This window comes from Hemiscyllium ocellatum, chromosome 33, assembly GCF_020745735.1.
Source record: "Hemiscyllium ocellatum isolate sHemOce1 chromosome 33, sHemOce1.pat.X.cur, whole genome shotgun sequence".
NCBI classification, from domain to species: domain Eukaryota; kingdom Metazoa; phylum Chordata; class Chondrichthyes; order Orectolobiformes; family Hemiscylliidae; genus Hemiscyllium; species Hemiscyllium ocellatum.
The window spans coordinates 21,406,208-21,425,102 of NC_083433.1; the positions used below are offsets into that span (position 1 = coordinate 21,406,208).

Sequence of the window (18,895 nt, forward strand, 5' to 3'; positions counted from 1 at the left end):
AGAAATTTCTGAAGAAAAACACCTTTGACCACAAGTCCATCAGGAAGTGGTCAGCACGTAGTGTCCTTGAGACCCTTCGGGAAAAGGAGAGGGCGGATCCTGTTGAGTGGTTCCCTGAGCAGACTGTCAAAGCAATTTGGCAGAATGCCTCATCGCCAGAACTTTCTAACAAGCACCAAGACATGGCTTGGCTGGTGGTGAGAAGGGCTCTACCCGTGAGATCGTTTATGCACGCCCGGACTCTCTGCCGCACCGCACGCTGCCCTCGAAGTGGCTGCGGGGGGGACGAGACTGTCACACACCTCCTTCTGGAATGTGCCTATGCAGAGGAAGTCTGGAGAGGAATGCAGTGGTATTTGTCGAGGTTCGTCCCGAGCAGCGCCGTGACACGGGACTCCGTGCTCTACGGCCTGTTCCCCGGGACGCACACCGAGACGAATATCAACTGCGCCTGGAGGATCATCAACTCGGTGAAGGACGCTCTCTGGGTGGTCCGAAACCTGTTGATCTTCCAGCTGAAGGAGTTGACCCCGACTGAGTGTTGCAGACTGGCACATTCCAAGGTCCAAGACTACGTGTTGAGGGACGCGCTGAAGCTTGGGGCAGCTGCCGCCAAGGCGCGGTGGGGAAAGACCACCGTTTAACATCTGCCTGTCTAAAGAAGATCAGGGGGCCCATGCAGTCATTTGGGCTCTGCTGACGCCTCAGCCCAATATAAGGGCATAGGAGTGAGAAATGCACAGACTTGCATATAAAAAGGAAAATTCTAAACTGTGTATGTTAATGTGAACATATGTATGGCATTACCCAATGTACAGTGTATCAAATTATTTATGAATATTTACGAATAAAGTATATTTTGAAATAAAAAAAAATTCTGTTCTTATCAGTTTAATCGCTGATATCTCCCGAAGGTGGGAGTGTTTGTATTAAATGGATTTTTGGAGCAGGGAGATGGCTTAAGGGCTTGCTCTGTCCTCTCCATGTATCAGCCTGGTATTGCAGTGTTTCCAGGAATGGTGCACCCAACGCTTACCCAAGTTCAAAAGCAGGTGAATGCAATGTGAATCTCTTGCCTTTGCTAGTTTGCCGTGTTGATGGCAGTCAGTGATTGTTGCATCTATTGTCTTTTCAGTTGCAGGAAACTATCGTCTTTTGTTACGGGTTTTCTGTCTTATGAACCTGCTCTGCAGTTACCTGATGAAGGTGCAGCACGCTGAAAGCCAGGACAGGGGTAACCCCAACGTGCTACAGGGAACATTCTGGAACCAGGGGCCTGCCAGGAAGGTAACTTGCCAATTTGAATGAATGGATTTGCCCTTGTCTGCCGTTTTGGGCTTCTGCGGTCGTTCTTGGAACGTATCCCACCGATGGTACGGCGGTGGCGGGGGGTGGGGTGACTGCTGTAATTTCAAAGAACCCCGTTGGGCTGAACCTGGTGTTGTGGGATTTTTAACACAGTCAAATCAGGTTGTGGGATCCCATGACTCAGCCAATGTCAAATGGCTATCAGATCAGCCCCCACAGCCCCTTCCCAACCCCCCCGCCTCCCCCCCCAACCCCGAGGCAACAAATTTATCCTAATATTTTCTTGAACAAGAAAGAAATGTCTTTGGTCTGTTTCCTGAATAGAGTGAAACCCCCATCTCTGTTTGTTTCTTCGCAAACTACTGTACGGAAGCGACCTGCTTTAGTAGCTACGTCTGTACGTAAAGATTATTCACGCAGACGATCGCCCAAGGCTGGAACTGGCTTCAGCTCCCTGGTGCCACCAGGCAGCCGTACTAACCACTGATCCACTGTGCCACCCGTACGATTTGGAACGATTTGTCATCATTTGCGGTGCAAGTAGCGAAACAGTTGTCAGTTTGTCAACTGGGTCGGATTATAATGTTGTCAGCGATCTGCAGCAATGTGAACGGAGATGTCGAATCGAGCTGCTGGTGGTGATGAGGCGCGCTTGCAGCGTGACATGTTTACACGGGGAGATCAGCTCCCTCCCCATTCTCCAGAGAGTCGGATACAAGTAGAGAGGATATTGAGAGTGGACGATAAAGAAAGGGTGCACGGACGTAATTCGCTTTTCGCAACTTTTCGGATTGATGCGGAATGCCGAGGAGCGAATCCTGTACGTGAGGGAAACGATGATTGGCATTTATGGGCAAGCTACACCAACACAAGGGGAGGCAATGAATAGGATCTTTCCGTCAAGGCCAACATTTCTCGCCCATGCCGAGATCAGCCTGGTGGTGAGCTGCTCTCTCGAACCGCTGCAGTCCAAGTGCTGTCGGTAGCCCCGCGATGCTGTTTGGGCGGGGATTCCCGATTTTGACCCGGTAACACCGGAGGAACAAAGACATATTTGCAATTCAGGACAGCGAGTGTCTCGGGGGTGGGGGAGGGTGGAGAACTTGCGAATGGTGGTGTTCCCGTGGATCTGCTGCCGTCATCCTTCGAGGCTGCGTTGGCCATGGGTTTGCAAGGTGCTGCCTGAGGAATTCTGGTGAATCTTGTAGATGCCGGGGGAATGAATGACCCTGCCGGGGGAATGAATGACCCTGCCGCCGCCGCTGTCCCCGATCACCGGGAGAAACCTCTCTGCAGTCGACCTGACGTGCGGTGGCTCCGGCCCGTGCCATCTGATTGGTCGTCAGCGCGACCTACGCGGCTACGTAACAGATGGAGAGAAAAGCACGGGGAAAGCACAGCGACTGCTGCAGAGTGATCTTCCGGTCTGGTTGGATATCTTGGAAGGAAGGTAGACGGTAAGGGAATAAAGGAACTTTGAATATCATCAAACTGATGGAAAGGATAGTCGGCAAATATGACCTCCACCGTTGGAGTATTGATGTGCTATCGCTTCTCGGCCTTTTGGCTAAGATCAAGTGTCTGTTCTTATCAGGACAGGTGTCGAGTTGCGAGTCATCAGAGCTAGTGGAGAGACCATCGCTGGATCGTGATTGGACGTTGGAGGATCGTTTGGTTGTGCTGACCTGCTATTGGTGGATCTTCATGCTGGCTTCGGCCTAACGCCAATTCAGGGACCAGCCAATCTTGGAGCCATGGCCTCAGCAGCCATTCGCAGCCCTGGCCAGGGCATTCGCAACACAGTCAGGGTGACTGTGAAGAAGGTGGAGGAGCACACACCGGTCGATCGGACGGTGTTTGTGAAGAAGGTCTTGCTGGAGTGCTGTGGGTTTGCAGCAGCGGATGTGTACTGCCTGCAGGATTTCCCTGGGGCAGGCTACTTCGACGTGACCTTCAGGAGCGTGAAGCATTGTGAGCAGCTCCTGAAGGTCTTCAAGGAGAAGGAAGGGGAACCTCTGTTCTCCATCTTGTCGGCGGTCCCGTTGTGTGTGCTTCCTGCGCAGAGAAGTCGGGTTGTGACAATCCAAATGTACAACCCCTACGTCCCAGCGGCAGATGTTCTCACCTTCTTGAAGAGGTATGTCCAGGTTGAAGGAGAAAGCACTGATGTCGTTGATCCTTTCGGGATCTGGACAAGTAAAAGACAGGTCAAGGTAACCCTGAGGGTCGATGGCAGCGGGAACATCCTCCACCCACCCTCCAGCTTCGCAATTGGAGGGAGCAGAGGCTACCTGACGTACGCAGGGCAGCCGAAGGTGTGCCGAACCTGCGGGAGGTCAGGCCACATGGCGGCCGACTGCAAGGTGACCGTATGCCGAAATTGCAAGCAGGAAGGCCACCTGACCAAGGATTGTAAGGAGGCCAAGAACTGTAACCTGTGCGGAGAGGCGGGCCACATGTACAAGGCCTGCCCAAGACGAGGAGCCGCTACCTACGCACAGATGGCCGGAGGTAGCAACACGAATACGAGCCGCGGACCAACAAAGGCGAGGAAGGCAAATGAAAATAGCGTGGAAACGGTGCCTGGAGGCACCCAGAAGGAAGAGCAGGCAGTAGCGGAGCAGACGGCAGACAGCGGGGAGGTGCAGCAGCCGATCCAAGCTCCGTCAATGCAGTCAGAGGAAATGGAAGAGGAGGAATCAAAGGATGCAGAGGACTGGATCACAGTAAAAAACAGGAAGAGGAAACCTCTTGGGGGCCCCAAAGCCACCCAGCGAAGGGGAAAGCGACACCTACAAGGCGAAGACGCATGCAGCTCTTCCGATGGTGAGGATGGGCGCAAGAAGGGTCGTCATCAGAGGAAGAGGCAGAGCGTTGTGAGGAGAAAGGAGGGCAGCACCGCCCAGGAAGGAAAGGACGATCCCTCTGAGGGGACGGGTAATGGCCTCCCCCTACCCGGTGAGAACCAGGAGGTACTCACCGGCCCACAGCTCCAGGTATCTGGGAGCAGCGGTCCTATGACAGCCCTGCTGTCAGACGGAGAACTGGTCAGTGCGGACCACGGGCCCGACACGAAGACAACAGAGTGGGGTAATGGCTCCAGCGCGGAGCTGGACAGTTACCTCAGCCCTGCGAAGGTCCAACAGTTTGCCGCCACCACAGGGATGCACGCAGCTACCCCAGAAGGGCAGGACCAGCAGCAAACGGACACCGGTAAACCTGTAAACTGTTAAAATGGGGTTGAAAATTGCTAGCATCAACGTGCGTAGCATCAAATCGGCTACGCGATGCGTTTCAACACTGGCCTCCCTGGCCAGCGTCAAAGCCGACGTCCTGTTTCTGCAGGAGTGCGGGATACCCCACCTCAGCAGTTACAGGAGGTGGTCGAGCTTGTGGGCCCATGGGCCGTCAGTGTGGTCGGGGGGCAACGATAACCGCTCCTCAGGCCTAGGGATCCTTTTGCGGGGAGGTAACTTCACTATCTCCGAGGTTAAGGAGGTGGTGGGCGGGCGCCTCCTCGTCGTGGATGTTAAATACAGAAACGCTCCCGTAAGACTAATCAACGTGTACGCCCCAGCGGATAAGAGTGAACGGTTGGCCGTCCTGCAACAGCTTCCACTGCTGCTGGCTACGTCCAGGCCGGTCATTCTGGCCGGAGACTTCAACTGCATCATTGATGCAGATGGACGATCCGGCGGGGGGGACAGTAAACTGGACGCTACGTCCAGAGCCCTGATGGAAACGGTCAAAGATGCCAAGCTGCACGACGTCTTCAGCACCCCTGCAGATGGAGCGCAGCGTAGATACACATGGTCACGGGCAGACGGGTCTATCCGCTCAAGGATAGATTACCTGTTTGTGTCCCGAACGTTCTCGGTCAGAACCACCGACGTCAAGCCGGTGTTCTTCTCTGACCACTGCCTCCTACTGGCCGACTGTCACCTACAGGACGAGCAGCGGACGGGCAAGGGAACGTGGAAACTGAACACTAAGCTGTTGACCCCGGGAAACATCAAGGAGCTCAAGAGGGATTACGCAGGTTGGAGAACCGCGAAGTGTCTCTTTGAGTCTCCAGCAGACTGGTGGGAAACAGTAAAAGGGAACATCAAGAGATTCTTCATCCTCAAAGGTGTTCAGGAGGCGAGAGAGAGGCGGGGAAAACTGTCCCAGCTCCAGGAAAGTATGCAGAACCTGCTCCTGCTGCAGACGTTGGGGGTCGATGTCACGGAGGACCTCAAGGAGGTGAAGGGCCAGCAAGCCTCGCTCTTTGCCTCGGAGGCCTCCAAGATAATCTTCCGGTCCAGGGTCCGCTCGGTAGAGCAGGACGAGACGTGCTCACGTTTCTTCTTCCAGAAGGTGCACAAAGAGAGCTCCGTGCTCAGCAGCCTGAAGGAAGAAGATGGCTCGGTAACGTCATCTCAGGCTGACGTCATGAGGATCAGTAAATCCTTCTATGCCAGCCTGTATGACGCGAAGCCAACCGACAGCACGGCCTCACAGTCGTTCCTGTCCTCTATCACGGAGGTCCTAGAGGACGGAACGCGAGAGAGGCTGGACCAGCCGCTATCTCTGGATGAGCTGACCAGGGCCCTCGAGTCCTTCGAAAAGAATAAAACTCCCGGAAGCGACGGCTTACCGGTCGAGATCTATTCCGCTCTTTGGGACTTGATTGGCCGGGACCTGCTGGAGGTGTATGTCAGTATGCTTCGGGCAGGTACCATGAGTGAATCCATGAGGAAAGGCATCATCACCCTCATCTATAAGCGGAAGGGGGAGAGGGATGAAATTAGAAATTGGAGACCGATCTCACTGCTAAACACAGACTACAAAATCTTGTCAAAGGTCATCGCAAACCGGGTCAGGTCTGCTCTGGGAACGGTGATCCACCCCGACCAAACCTGTGCTGTACCGGGCAGGAAGATCTCTGAGAGCCTCGCACTCCTCAGGGATACGATCGCCTACGTGCAGGACAGGGGGGTGGACACCTGCCTCATCAGCCTGGACCAGGAGAAAGCCTTTGACAGGATATCGCATACATATATGAGGGATGTCCTCTCCAAAATGGGCTTTGGGGAGGGAATCTGCAATTGGATCAGACTGCTCTACACCAACATTGTCAGTGCAGTCTCAATCAATGGGTGGGAATCAGATAGCTTCCCTGTAAGATCTGGAGTCAGGCAGGGCTGCCCACTCTCTCCTGCCTTGTTTGTATGTTGCATAGAGCCATTTGCCGAATCCATCAGGAAGGATGCGAGCCTGAGAGGGGTGACTATTCCTGGCAGCGGGGGCCTACAGGTTAAGGCCTCCCTGTACATGGATGACGTCGCCGTTTTCTGCTCGGATCCGCTGTCCGTGCACAGACTCCTGTGCATCTGCGACCAGTTCGAGCGGGCCTCGGGGGCCAAGGTAAACCGAGGGAAGAGCGAGGCCATGCTCTTCGGGAACTGGACCGACCAATCCTATATCCCCTTCACCGTCAGGACTGGCCACCTGAAGGTGCTGGGTATTTGGTTCGGGGGTGCTGGGGCGTGCGCCAAGACCTGGGAGGAGCGGATCAGGAAGATGAGACAGAAACTAGGCAGATGGGAGCAACGGTCGCTCTCCATCGCGGGGAAAAACCTGGTCATCAGGTGCGAGGTACTCTCAGTATTGTTGTATGTGGCACAGGCCTGGCCTATCCCCAGAACCTGTGCTGCCGCAGTCACCCGGGCCATCTTCCACTTCATGTGGAGATCAAAGATGGACCGGGTCCGAAGAGACACCATGTACAAAGACCGGTGCAATGGGGGAAAAAACACGCCCAATGCCACCCTCACCCTGATGGCCACCTTTGTGTGTGGCTGCATCAAGCTGTGCGCAGATCCCCGGTACGCAAACACCAAGTGTCACTACGTACTGAGGTTCTACCTGTCCCCGGTGTTGCGAAGGATGGGCCTGGCCTCGCTGCCGCGGAACGCTCCGAGTAGTTGGACCGTTCCGTACCACCTGTCCTTCGTGGAGAAATTTCTGAAGAAAAACACCTTTGACCACAAGTCCATCAGGAAGTGGTCAGCACGTAGTGTCCTTGAGACCCTTCGGGAAAAGGAGAGGGCGGATCCTGTTGAGTGGTTCCCTGAGCAGACTGTCAAAGCAATTTGGCAGAATGCCTCATCGCCAGAACTTTCCAACAAGCACCAAGACATGGCTTGGCTGGTGGTGAGAAGGGCTCTACCCGTGAGATCGTTTATGCACGCCCGGACTCTCTGCCGCACCGCACGCTGCCCTCGAAGTGGCTGCGGGGGGGACGAGACTGTCACACACCTCCTTCTGGAATGTGCCTATGCAGAGGAAGTCTGGAGAGGAATGCAGTGGTATTTGTCGAGGTTCGTCCCGAGCAGCGCCGTGACACGGGACTCCGTGCTCTACGGCCTGTTCCCCGGGACGCACACCGAGACGAATATCAACTGCGCCTGGAGGATCATCAACTCGGTGAAGGACGCTCTCTGGGTGGTCCGAAACCTGTTGATCTTCCAGCTGAAGGAGTTGACCCCGACTGAGTGTTGCAGACTGGCACATTCCAAGGTCCAAGACTACGTGTTGAGGGACGCGCTGAAGCTTGGGGCAGCTGCCGCCAAGGCGCGGTGGGGAAAGACCACCGTTTAACATCTGCCTGTCTAAAGAAGATCAGGGGGCCCATGCAGTCATTTGGGCTCTGCTGACGCCTCAGCCCAATATAAGGGCATAGGAGTGAGAAATGCACAGACTTGCATATAAAAAGGAAAATTCTAAACTGTGTATGTTAATGTGAACATATGTATGGCATTACCCAATGTACAGTGTATCAAATTATTTATGAATATTTACGAATAAAGTATATTTTGAAATAAAAAAAAAAGGATGTGTACTGCCTGCAGGATTTCCCTGGAGCAGGCTACTTCGACGTGACCTTCAGGAGCGTGAAGCATTGTGAGCAGCTCCTGAAGGTCTTCAAGGAGAAGGAAGGGGAACCTCTGTTCTCCATCTTGTCGGCGGTCCCGTTGTGTGTGCTTCCTGCGCAGAGAAGTCGGGTTGTTACAATCCAAATGTACAACCCCTACGTCCCAGCGGCAGATGTTCTCACCTTCTTGAAGAGGTATGTCCAGGTTGAAGGAGAAAGCACTGATGTCGTTGATCCTTTCGGGATCTGGACAAGTAAAAGACAGGTCAAGGTAACCCTGAGGGTCGATGGCAGCGGGAACATCCTCCACCCACCCTCCAGCTTCGCAATTGGAGGGAGCAGAGGCTACCTGACGTACGCAGGGCAGCCGAAGGTGTGCCGAACCTGCGGGAGGTCAGGCCACATGGCGGCCGACTGCAAGGTGACCGTATGCCGAAATTGCAAGCAGGAAGGCCACCTGACCAAGGATTGTAAGGAGGCCAAGAACTGTAACCTGTGCGGAGAGGCGGGCCACATGTACAAGGCCTGCCCAAGACGAGGAGCCGCTACCTACGCACAGATGGCCGGAGGTAGCAACACGAATACGAGCCGCGGACCAACAAAGGCGAGGAAGGCAAATGAAAATAGCGTGGAAACGGTGCCTGGAGGCACCCAGAAGGAAGAGCAGGCAGTAGCGGAGCAGACGGCAGACAGCGGGGAGGTGCAGCAGCCGATCCAAGCTCCGTCAATGCAGTCAGAGGAAATGGAAGAGGAGGAATCAAAGGATGCAGAGGACTGGATCACAGTAAAAAACAGGAAGAGGAAACCTCTTGGGGGCCCCAAAGCCACCCAGCGAAGGGGAAAGCGACACCTACAAGGCGAAGACGCATGCAGCTCTTCCGATGGTGAGGATGGGCGCAAGAAGGGTCGTCATCAGAGGAAGAGGCAGAGCGTTGTGAGGAGAAAGGAGGGCAGCACCGCCCAGGAAGGAAAGGACGATCCCTCTGAGGGGACGGGTAATGGCCTCCCCCTACCCGGTGAGAACCAGGAGGTACTCACCGGCCCACAGCTCCAGGTATCTGGGAGCAGCGGTCCTATGACAGCCCTGCTGTCAGACGGAGAACTGGTCAGTGCGGACCACGGGCCCGACACGAAGACAACAGAGTGGGGTAATGGCTCCAGCGCGGAGCTGGACAGTTACCTCAGCCCTGCGAAGGTCCAACAGTTTGCCGCCACCACAGGGATGCACGCAGCTACCCCAGAAGGGCAGGACCAGCAGCAAACGGACACCGGTAAACCTGTAAACTGTTAAAATGGGGTTGAAAATTGCTAGCATCAACGTGCGTAGCATCAAATCGGCTACGCGATGCGTTTCAACACTGGCCTCCCTGGCCAGCGTCAAAGCCGACGTCCTGTTTCTGCAGGAGTGCGGGATACCCCACCTCAGCAGTTACAGGAGGTGGTCGAGCTTGTGGGCCCATGGGCCGTCAGTGTGGTCGGGGGGCAACGATAACCGCTCCTCAGGCCTAGGGATCCTTTTGCGGGGAGGTAACTTCACTATCTCCGAGGTTAAGGAGGTGGTGGGCGGGCGCCTCCTCGTCGTGGATGTTAAATACAGAAACGCTCCCGTAAGACTAATCAACGTGTACGCCCCAGCGGATAAGAGTGAACGGTTGGCCGTCCTGCAACAGCTTCCACTGCTGCTGGCTACGTCCAGGCCGGTCATTCTGGCCGGAGACTTCAACTGCATCATTGATGCAGATGGACGATCCGGCGGGGGGGACAGTAAACTGGACGCTACGTCCAGAGCCCTGATGGAAACGGTCAAAGATGCCAAGCTGCACGACGTCTTCAGCACCCCTGCAGATGGAGCGCAGCGTAGATACACATGGTCACGGGCAGACGGGTCTATCCGCTCAAGGATAGATTACCTGTTTGTGTCCCGAACGTTCTCGGTCAGAACCACCGACGTCAAGCCGGTGTTCTTCTCTGACCACTGCCTCCTACTGGCCGACTGTCACCTACAGGACGAGCAGCGGACGGGCAAGGGAACGTGGAAACTGAACACTAAGCTGTTGACCCCGGGAAACATCAAGGAGCTCAAGAGGGATTACGCAGGTTGGAGAACCGCGAAGTGTCTCTTTGAGTCTCCAGCAGACTGGTGGGAAACAGTAAAAGGGAACATCAAGAGATTCTTCATCCTCAAAGGTGTTCAGGAGGCGAGAGAGAGGCGGGGAAAACTGTCCCAGCTCCAGGAAAGTATGCAGAACCTGCTCCTGCTGCAGACGTTGGGGGTCGATGTCACGGAGGACCTCAAGGAGGTGAAGGGCCAGCAAGCCTCGCTCTTTGCCTCGGAGGCCTCCAAGATAATCTTCCGGTCCAGGGTCCGCTCGGTAGAGCAGGACGAGACGTGCTCACGTTTCTTCTTCCAGAAGGTGCACAAAGAGAGCTCCGTGCTCAGCAGCCTGAAGGAAGAAGATGGCTCGGTAACGTCATCTCAGGCTGACGTCATGAGGATCAGTAAATCCTTCTATGCCAGCCTGTATGACGCGAAGCCAACCGACAGCACGGCCTCACAGTCGTTCCTGTCCTCTATCACGGAGGTCCTAGAGGACGGAACGCGAGAGAGGCTGGACCAGCCGCTATCTCTGGATGAGCTGACCAGGGCCCTCGAGTCCTTCGAAAAGAATAAAACTCCCGGAAGCGACGGCTTACCGGTCGAGATCTATTCCGCTCTTTGGGACTTGATTGGCCGGGACCTGCTGGAGGTGTATGTCAGTATGCTTCGGGCAGGTACCATGAGTGAATCCATGAGGAAAGGCATCATCACCCTCATCTATAAGCGGAAGGGGGAGAGGGATGAAATTAGAAATTGGAGACCGATCTCACTGCTAAACACAGACTACAAAATCTTGTCAAAGGTCATCGCAAACCGGGTCAGGTCTGCTCTGGGAACGGTGATCCACCCCGACCAAACCTGTGCTGTACCGGGCAGGAAGATCTCTGAGAGCCTCGCACTCCTCAGGGATACGATCGCCTACGTGCAGGACAGGGGGGTGGACACCTGCCTCATCAGCCTGGACCAGGAGAAAGCCTTTGACAGGATATCGCATACATATATGAGGGATGTCCTCTCCAAAATGGGCTTTGGGGAGGGAATCTGCAATTGGATCAGACTGCTCTACACCAACATTGTCAGTGCAGTCTCAATCAATGGGTGGGAATCAGATAGCTTCCCTGTAAGATCTGGAGTCAGGCAGGGCTGCCCACTCTCTCCTGCCTTGTTTGTATGTTGCATAGAGCCATTTGCCGAATCCATCAGGAAGGATGCGAGCCTGAGAGGGGTGACTATTCCTGGCAGCGGGGGCCTACAGGTTAAGGCCTCCCTGTACATGGATGACGTCGCCGTTTTCTGCTCGGATCCGCTGTCCGTGCACAGACTCCTGTGCATCTGCGACCAGTTCGAGCGGGCCTCGGGGGCCAAGGTAAACCGAGGGAAGAGCGAGGCCATGCTCTTCGGGAACTGGACCGACCAATCCTATATCCCCTTCACCGTCAGGACTGGCCACCTGAAGGTGCTGGGTATTTGGTTCGGGGGTGCTGGGGCGTGCGCCAAGACCTGGGAGGAGCGGATCAGGAAGATGAGACAGAAACTAGGCAGATGGGAGCAACGGTCGCTCTCCATCGCGGGGAAAAACCTGGTCATCAGGTGCGAGGTACTCTCAGTATTGTTGTATGTGGCACAGGCCTGGCCTATCCCCAGAACCTGTGCTGCCGCAGTCACCCGGGCCATCTTCCACTTCATGTGGAGATCAAAGATGGACCGGGTCCGAAGAGACACCATGTACAAAGACCGGTGCAATGGGGGAAAAAACGCTCCCAATGCCACCCTCGCCCTGATGGCCACCTTTGTGTGTGGCTGCATCAAGCTGTGCGTGGATCCCCGGTACGCAAACACCAAGTGTCACTACGTACTGAGGTTCTACCTGTCCCCGGTGTTGCGAAGGATGGGCCTGGCCTCGCTGCCGCGGAACGCTCCGAGTAGTTGGACCGTTCCGTACCACCTGTCCTTCGTGGAGAAATTTCTGAAGAAAAACACCTTTGACCACAAGTCCATCAGGAAGTGGTCAGCACGTAGTGTCCTTGAGACCCTTCGGGAAAAGGAGAGGGCGGATCCTGTTGAGTGGTTCCCTGAGCAGACTGTCAAAGCAATTTGGCAGAATGCCTCATCGCCAGAACTTTCTAACAAGCACCAAGACATGGCTTGGCTGGTGGTGAGAAGGGCTCTACCCGTGAGATCGTTTATGCACGCCCGGACTCTCTGCCGCACCGCACGCTGCCCTCGAAGTGGCTGCGGGGGGACGAGACTGTCACACACCTCCTTCTGGAATGTGCCTATGCAGAGGAAGTCTGGAGAGGAATGCAGTGGTATTTGTCGAGGTTCGTCCCGAGCAGCGCCGTGACACGGGACTCCGTGCTCTACGGCCTGTTCCCCGGGACGCACACCGAGACGAATATCAACTGCGCCTGGAGGATCATCAACTCGGTGAAGGACGCTCTCTGGGTGGTCCGAAACCTGTTGATCTTCCAGCTGAAGGAGTTGACCCCGACTGAGTGTTGCAGACTGGCACATTCCAAGGTCCAAGACTACGTGTTGAGGGACGCGCTGAAGCTTGGGGCAGCTGCCGCCAAGGCGCGGTGGGGAAAGACCACCGTTTAACATCTGCCTGTCTAAAGAAGATCAGGGGGCCCATGCAGTCATTTGGGCTCTGCTGACGCCTCAGCCCAATATAAGGGCATAGGAGTGAGAAATGCACAGACTTGCATATAAAAAGGAAAATTCTAAACTGTGTATGTTAATGTGAACATATGTATGGCATTACCCAATGTACAGTGTATCAAATTATTTATGAATATTTACGAATAAAGTATATTTTGAAATAAAAAAAAAAAAATTCTGTTCTTATCAGTTTAATCGCTGATATCTCCCGAAGGTGGGAGTGTTTGTATTAAATGGATTTTTGGAGCAGGGAGATGGCTTAAGGGCTTGCTCTGTCCTCTCCATGTATCAGCCTGGTATTGCAGTGTTTCCAGGAATGGTGCACCCAACGCTTACCCAAGTTCAAAAGCAGGTGAATGCAATGTGAATCTCTTGCCTTTGCTAGTTTGCCGTGTTGATGGCAGTCAGTGATTGTTGCATCTATTGTCTTTTCAGTTGCAGGAAACTATCGTCTTTTGTTACGGGTTTTCTGTCTTATGAACCTGCTCTGCAGTTACCTGATGAAGGTGCAGCACGCAGAAAGCCAGGACAGGGGTAACCCCAACGTGCTACAGGGAACATTCTGGAACCAGGGGCCTGCCAGGAAGGTAACTTGCCAATTTAAATGAATGGATTTGCCCTTGTCTGCCGTTTTGGGCTTCTGCGGTCGTTCTTGGAACGTATCCCACCGATGGTACGGCGGTGGCGGGGGGTGGGGTGACTGCTGTAATTTCAAAGAACCCCGTTGGGCTGAAACCTGGTGTTGTGGGATTTTTAACACAGTCAAATCAGGTTGTGGGATCCCATGACTCAGCCAATGTCAAATGGCTATCAGATCAGCCCCCACAGCCCCTTCCCAACCCCCCCCCTCCCCCCCCACCCCCGAGGCAACAAATTTATCCTAATATTTTCTTGAACAAGAAAGAAATGTCTTTGGTCTGTTTCCTGAATAGAGTGAAACCCCCATCTCTGTTTGTTTCTTCGCAAACTACTGTACGGAAGCGACCTGCTTTAGTAGCTACGTCTGTACGTAAAGATTATTCACGCAGACGATCGCCCAAGGCTGGAACTGGCTTCAGCTCCCTGGTGCCACCAGGCAGCCGTACTAACCACTGATCCACTGTGCCACCCGTACGATTTGGAACGATTTGTCATCATTTGCGGTGCAAGTAGCGAAACAGTTGTCAGTTTGTCAACTGGGTCGGATTATAATGTTGTCAGCGATCTGCAGCAATGTGAACGGAGATGTCGAATCGAGCTGCTGGTGGTGATGAGGCGCGCTTGCAGCGTGACATGTTTACACGGGGAGATCAGCTCCCTCCCCATTCTCCAGAGAGTCGGATACAAGTAGAGAGGATATTGAGAGTGGACGATAAAGAAAGGGTGCACGGACGTAATTCGCTTTTCGCAACTTTTCGGATTGATGCGGAATGCCGAGGAGCAAATCCTGTACGTGAGGGAAACGATGATTGGCATTTATGGGCAAGCTACACCAACACAAGGGGAGGCAATGAATAGGATCTTTCCGTCAAGGCCAACATTTCTCGCCCATGCCGAGATCAGCCTGGTGGTGAGCTGCTCTCTCGAACCGCTGCAGTCCAAGTGCTGTCGGTAGCCCCGCGATGCTGTTTGGGCGGGGATTCCCGATTTTGACCCGGTAACACCGGAGGAACAAAGACATATTTGCAATTCAGGACAGCGAGTGTCTCGGAGGGGGGGGAGAACTTGCGAATGGTGGTGTTCCCGTGGATCTGCTGCCGTCATCCTTCGAGGCTGCGTTGGCCATGGGTTTGCAAGGTGCTGCCTGAGGAATTCTGGTGAATCTTGTAGATGCCGGGGGAATGAATGACCCTGCCGCCGCCGCTGTCCCCGATCACCGGGAGAAACCTCTCTGCAGTCGACCTGACGTGCGGTGGCTCCGGCCCGTGCCATCTGATTGGTCGTCAGCGCGACCTACGCGGCTACGTAACAGATGGAGAGAAAAGCACGGGGAAAGCACAGCGACTGCTGCAGAGTGATCTTCCGGTCTGGTTGGATATCTTGGAAGGAAGGTAGACGGTAAGGGAATAAAGGAACTTTGAATATCATCAAACTGATGGAAAGGATAGTCGGCAAATATGACCTCCACCGTTGGAGTATTGATGTGCTATCGCTTCTCGGCCTTTTGGCTAAGATCAAGTGTCTGTTCTTATCAGGACAGGTGTCGAGTTGCGAGTCATCAGAGCTAGTGGAGAGACCATCGCTGGATCGTGATTGGACGTTGGAGGATCGTTTGGTTGTGCTGACCTGCTATTGGTGGATCTTCATGCTGGCTTCGGCCTAACGCCAATTCAGGGACCAGCCAATCTTGGAGCCATGGCCTCAGCAGCCATTCGCAGCCCTGGCCAGGGCATTCGCAACACAGTCAGGGTGACTGTGAAGAAGGTGGAGGAGCACACACCGGTCGATCGGACGGTGTTTGTGAAGAAGGTCTTGCTGGAGTGCTGTGGGTTTGCAGCAGCGGATGTGTACTGCCTGCAGGATTTCCCTGGGGCAGGCTACTTCGACGTGACCTTCAGGAGCGTGAAGCATTGTGAGCAGCTCCTGAAGGTCTTCAAGGAGAAGGAAGGGGAACCTCTGTTCTCCATCTTGTCGGCGGTCCCGTTGTGTGTGCTTCCTGCGCAGAGAAGTCGGGTTGTTACAATCCAAATGTACAACCCCTACGTCCCAGCGGCAGATGTTCTCACCTTCTTGAAGAGGTATGTCCAGGTTGAAGGAGAAAGCACTGATGTCGTTGATCCTTTCGGGATCTGGACAAGTAAAAGACAGGTCAAGGTAACCCTGAGGGTCGATGGCAGCGGGAACATCCTCCACCCACCCTCCAGCTTCGCAATTGGAGGGAGCAGAGGCTACCTGACGTACGCAGGGCAGCCGAAGGTGTGCCGAACCTGCGGGAGGTCAGGCCACATGGCGGCCGACTGCAAGGTGACCGTATGCCGAAATTGCAAGCAGGAAGGCCACCTGACCAAGGATTGTAAGGAGGCCAAGAACTGTAACCTGTGCGGAGAGGCGGGCCACATGTACAAGGCCTGCCCAAGACGAGGAGCCGCTACCTACGCACAGATGGCCGGAGGTAGCAACACGAATACGAGCCGCGGACCAACAAAGGCGAGGAAGGCAAATGAAAATAGCGTGGAAACGGTGCCTGGAGGCACCCAGAAGGAAGAGCAGGCAGTAGCGGAGCAGACGGCAGACAGCGGGGAGGTGCAGCAGCCGATCCAAGCTCCGTCAATGCAGTCAGAGGAAATGGAAGAGGAGGAATCAAAGGATGCAGAGGACTGGATCACAGTAAAAAACAGGAAGAGGAAACCTCTTGGGGGCCCCAAAGCCACCCAGCGAAGGGGAAAGCGACACCTACAAGGCGAAGACGCATGCAGCTCTTCCGATGGTGAGGATGGGCGCAAGAAGGGTCGTCATCAGAGGAAGAGGCAGAGCGTTGTGAGGAGAAAGGAGGGCAGCACCGCCCAGGAAGGAAAGGACGATCCCTCTGAGGGGACGGGTAATGGCCTCCCCCTACCCGGTGAGAACCAGGAGGTACTCACCGGCCCACAGCTCCAGGTATCTGGGAGCAGCGGTCCTATGACAGCCCTGCTGTCAGACGGAGAACTGGTCAGTGCGGACCACGGGCCCGACACGAAGACAACAGAGTGGGGTAATGGCTCCAGCGCGGAGCTGGACAGTTACCTCAGCCCTGCGAAGGTCCAACAGTTTGCCGCCACCACAGGGATGCACGCAGCTACCCCAGAAGGGCAGGACCAGCAGCAAACGGACACCGGTAAACCTGTAAACTGTTAAAATGGGGTTGAAAATTGCTAGCATCAACGTGCGTAGCATCAAATCGGCTACGCGATGCGTTTCAACACTGGCCTCCCTGGCCAGCGTCAAAGCCGACGTCCTGTTTCTGCAGGAGTGCGGGATACCCCACCTCAGCAGTTACAGGAGGTGGTCGAGCTTGTGGGCCCATGGGCCGTCAGTGTGGTCGGGGGGCAACGATAACCGCTCCTCAGGCCTAGGGATCCTTTTGCGGGGAGGTAACTTCACTATCTCCGAGGTTAAGGAGGTGGTGGGCGGGCGCCTCCTCGTCGTGGATGTTAAATACAGAAACGCTCCCGTAAGACTAATCAACGTGTACGCCCCAGCGGATAAGAGTGAACGGTTGGCCGTCCTGCAACAGCTTCCACTGCTGCTGGCTACGTCCAGGCCGGTCATTCTGGCCGGAGACTTCAACTGCATCATTGATGCAGATGGACGATCCGGCGGGGGGGACAGTAAACTGGACGCTACGTCCAGAGCCCTGATGGAAACGGTCAAAGATGCCAAGCTGCACGACGTCTTCAGCACCCCTGCAGATGGAGCGCAGCGTAGATACACATGGTCACGGGCAGACGGGTCTATCCGCTCAAGGATAGATTACCTGTTTGTGTCCCGAACGTTCTCGGTCAGAACCACCGACGTCAAGCCGGTGTTCTTCTCTGACCACTGCCTCCTACTGGCCGACTGTCACCTACAGGACGAGCAGCGGACGGGCAAGGGAACGTGGAAACTGAACACTAAGCTGTTGACCCCGGGAAACATCAAGGAGCTCAAGAGGGATTACGCAGGTTGGAGAACCGCGAAGTGTCTCTTTGAGTCTCCAGCAGACTGGTGGGAAACAGTAAAAGGGAACATCAAGAGATTCTTCATCCTCAAAGGTGTTCAGGAGGCGAGAGAGAGGCGGGGAAAACTGTCCCAGCTCCAGGAAAGTATGCAGAACCTGCTCCTGCTGCAGACGTTGGGGGTCGATGTCACGGAGGACCTCAAGGAGGTGAAGGGCCAGCAAGCCTCGCTCTTTGCCTCGGAGGCCTCCAAGATAATCTTCCGGTCCAGGGTCCGCTCGGTAGAGCAGGACGAGACGTGCTCACGTTTCTTCTTCCAGAAGGTGCACAAAGAGAGCTCCGTGCTCAGCAGCCTGAAGGAAGAAGATGGCTCGGTAACGTCATCTCAGGCTGACGTCATGAGGATCAGTAAATCCTTCTATGCCAGCCTGTATGACGCGAAGCCAACCGACAGCACGGCCTCACAGTCGTTCCTGTCCTCTATCACGGAGGTCCTAGAGGACGGAACGCGAGAGAGGCTGGACCAGCCGCTATCTCTGGATGAGCTGACCAGGGCCCTCGAGTCCTTCGAAAAGAATAAAACTCCCGGAAGCGACGGCTTACCGGTCGAGATCTATTCCGCTCTTTGGGACTTGATTGGCCGGGACCTGCTGGAGGTGTATGTCAGTATGCTTCGGGCAGGTACCATGAGTGAATCCATGAGGAAAGGCATCATCACCCTCATCTATAAGCGGAAGGGGGAGAGGGATGAAATTAGAAATTGGAGACCGATCTCACTGCTAAACACAGACTACAAAATCTTGTCAAAGGTCATCGCAAACCGGGTCAGGTCTGCTCTGGGAACGGTGATCCACCCCGACCAAACCTGTGCTGTACCGGGCAGGAAGATCTCTGAGAGCCTCGCACTCCTCAGGGATACGATCGCCTACGTGCAGGACAGGGGGGTGGACACCTGCCTCATCAGCCTGGACCAGGAGAAAGCCTTTGACAGGATATCGCATACATATATGAGGGATGTCCTCTCCAAAATGGGCTTTGGGGAGGGAATCTGCAATTGGATCAGACTGCTCTACACCAACATTGTCAGTGCAGTCTCAATCAATGGGTGGGAATCAGATAGCTTCCCTGTAAGATCTGGAGTCAGGCAGGGCTGCCCACTCTCTCCTGCCTTGTTTGTATGTTGCATAGAGCCATTTGCCGAATCCATCAGGAAGGATGCGAGCCTGAGAGGGGTGACTATTCCTGGCAGCGGGGGCCTACAGGTTAAGGCCTCCCTGTACATGGATGACGTCGCCGTTT

The 18,895-nt window shown here is 54.8% G+C and overlaps 2 pseudogenes; both read left to right on the forward strand.

Moving 5' to 3' along the window:
- The first annotated feature begins 854 nt into the window (after nt 1-854).
- LOC132831945 (U2 spliceosomal RNA) lies at nt 855-1,030 on the forward strand (annotated as a pseudogene).
- A 12,103-nt stretch (nt 1,031-13,133) lies between these two features.
- On the forward strand, nt 13,134-13,313 carry LOC132831953 (U2 spliceosomal RNA; annotated as a pseudogene).
- The last annotated feature ends 5,582 nt before the right edge of the window (nt 13,314-18,895 follow it).